This window comes from Eucyclogobius newberryi, unplaced genomic scaffold (genome assembly GCF_026437365.1).
Source record: "Eucyclogobius newberryi isolate DKJ021-1_F unplaced genomic scaffold, fEucNew1.0.hap1 SCAF_2, whole genome shotgun sequence".
Lineage (NCBI taxonomy): Eukaryota > Metazoa > Chordata > Actinopteri > Gobiiformes > Gobiidae > Eucyclogobius > Eucyclogobius newberryi.
Window position 1 is genome coordinate 51,901,133 of NW_027315834.1, and position 3,497 is coordinate 51,904,629.

Genomic DNA, 3,497 nt, shown 5'->3' on the forward strand with positions numbered 1-3,497 from the left:
GATGGTGATGGTGGTGATGATGATGGTGATGATGATGGTGATGGTGATGATGATGATGGTGATGGTGGTGATGATGATGGTGATGATGATGGTGGTGGTGATGATGATGGTGGTGGTGATTGATGATGATGATGGTGATGATGATGATGATGATGATGATGGTGATGATGGTGGTGATGATGATGATGATGATGATGGTGGTGATGGTGATGATGATGATGGTGATGATGATGGTGATGGTGATGATGATGATGATGATGATGGTGATGATGATGGTGATGGTGATGATGGTGATGATGATGATGGTGATGGTGATGATGATGGTGATGATGATGGTGATGATGATGATGGTGATGATGATGGTGGTGATGGTGATGATGGTGATGATGGTAATGATAGTGATGATGGTGATGATGGTGATGATAGTGATGATGATGGTGATGGTGATGATGATGATGATGGTGATGATGATGGTGATGATGATGGTGATGATGGTGATGATGATGGTGATGATGGTGGTGGTGATGGTGGTGATGATGATGATGATGGTGATGATGATGGTGATGATGATGATGGTGATGATGGTGATGGTGATGATGATAGTGATGATGGTGATGGTGATGGCGATGATGATGGTGGTGATGGTGGTGATGATGGTAATGATAGTGATGATGGTGATGATGGTGATGATAGTGATGATGATGGTGATGGTGATGATGATGGTGATGATGGTGATGATGATGGTGATGATGGTGGTGGTGATGGTGGTGATGATGGTGATGATGATGGTGATGATGGTGATGATGATGGTGATGATGGTGGTGGTGATGGTGGTGATGATGATGATGATGGTGATGATGATGGTGATGATGGTGATGATGATGGTGATGATGGTGGTGGTGATGGTGGTGATGATGGTGATGATGATGGTGATGATGGTGATGATGATGGTGATGATGATGATGGTGATGATGGTAATGATAGTGATGATGGTGATGATGGTGATGATAGTGATGATGATGGTGATGGTGATGATGATGGTGATGATGGTGATGATGGTGATGATGATGATGATGATGGTGATGATGATGGTGATGATGATGGTGATGATGGTGATGATGATGGTGATGATGGTGGTGGTGATGGTGGTGATGATGATGATGATGGTGATGATGATGGTGATGATGATGATGGTGATGATGGTGATGGTGATGATGATAGTGATGATGGTGATGGTGATGGCGATGATGATGGTGATGATGGTGATGATGATGATGGTGATGATGATGATGATGATGATGATGGTGATGATGATGGTGATGATGGTGGTGATGATGGTGATGGTGATGATGGTGATGATAGTGGTGATGATGATTATTATTATTATTATTATTATTATGACACTTCCTGGAGTTGTGTTTTCTGTCTTTTTGAGCAGCTCTATCTCCTTCTCTGGTCTCAAAAATGCTTTGTTCCACTTGATGATGTCATGAGGTGGTGCACCTCTGTGTTTTAAAGTCCAGAGTCCTTCAATGCAGACCAATGGTTCTTGGTCATTTTTTGTGTTTTATTCTCTCTGATTGGCTCTTTTGAATCCGTTCTCCTCTGATTGGTGGTTGTGTTTCTTTTCTCAGATCCAGACGAGTGCTCCGTGGGAACAGACGACTGTCACATCGACGCTCTTTGTCAGAACACGGCCAAATCCTACAACTGCATCTGCAAACCTGGATACAAGGGCGACGGGAAGGCCTGCGAGGGTGAGTCTGACCCGCACAAACACACGTGAGTCTGACCCGCACAAACACACGTGAGTCTGACCCGCACAAACACACGTGAGTCTGACCCGCACAAACTACTACCTACTGTGCTTTTAGAGTCTCTTAGGCCCACCAGTAAGCCAGCCTTTTGAGAGCGAAGAGCTCTGTTTGGATGAGATGGTTCTATAGCATCTTTGAGGTGGGAGGGGCCATGTCATTTATGGCTTTGTAAGTCAGGAGGAGGAGTTTAAATGTGATTCTAAACTGGACAGGAGCCAGTGAAGAGACTCCAGCACCGGCGTAATGTGCTCTCTTCTTTTAGGTCCTGTTAATAATCTTGCTGCTGCATTTTGAACCAGTTAAAGCTTTTTATACGGTGGTACATATCAGATAAATAGGATGTAAAGTAGCTTAGGGCGGGGCCTCTGAGGGCGGGGCACATCACATTCCATCTGTGGGGGGCTCTGAACCCTGCTGTGGTGGGCTCTGAACCCTGCTGTGGTGGGCTCTGAACCCTGCTGTGGTGGGCTCTGAAACCATCAAACCAATGCTGTGTAACAAGGCGCTGTAGGCATTACTGAGAGAGTCATCACTCACGTTCACGTGGATATTAAAGGCTCCAGCCATAACTGCTTTATAAGAAGTCTGATCTGGCAGAGTGGTTAGTCTCTCTCTGACCTCTGACCTCTGTGATTAGATATGGAGCTGTAATGAGCTTGTGTTTTCCATCAGGGTCATTAGAGCCCGCCACAGCTGCAGCTCGGAAACTCACCCGCCTCTCTCCCTCCTCTACCCCTCCTCCTCCTCTTCTTCCTCTCTCCTCCTCTCTCTTCCTCTTATTCTCTTTCTCCTCCTCCTCCTCCTCCTCCTCCTCCTCCTCCTCCTCCTCCTCCTCCTCCTCCTCCTCCTCCTCCTCCTCCTCCTCCTCTTATTCTCTTCCTCCTCTCTCCTCCTCTTCTTCCCCTCCTCCACCTCTCTCCTCCTCTTCTTCCTCTCCCTTCTCTCCTCCTCTTCTTCCTCTCTTCCTCCTCTTCTTCCTCTCTCCTCCCCTCAGACATTATTTTAGAAATGGTTGATTTCGCCGTTTCCCTTGTATCAGCCTCAAAAGTGCAAAGAGAACATGAGTGAGCCTCTCCGCAGATCTGACCAGTAACTCTGCCGGTTATCACAAAGTTTGCTCACAAAGGAGAATGTAAAGCTCACAGACGAAGCTAACAAACATTAGCACGCTAACGACGCACTTCCTGCTTCTCGGAGATTAAAAAGCTTTATATTAGACACTCTGTATCGTGATTATGTTCATATTTATTATGAGGATCAGTTTTTATTCAGCGCTGACGTCTTCATTTAGTACAATATTATTATCTCTGACCATTTAGTACAATATTATCACCTCTGACCATTTAGTACAATATTATCACCTCTGACCATTTAGTACAATATTATCACCTCTGACCATTTAGTACAATATTATCACCTCTGACCATTTAGTACAATATTATCATCTCTGACCATTTAGTACAATATTATCACCTCTGACCATTTGGTACAATATTATCATCTCTGACCATTTAGTACAATATTATCATCTCTGACCATTTAGTACAATATTATCATCTCTGACCATTTAGTACAATATTATCATGTCAAGTTCCACAACGATAAAACTGTGAGAGGAGAGGGAGAGGGAGAGAGAGAGGGAGAGAGAGAGAGAGAGAGAGAGAGAGAGGGAGAGAGGGA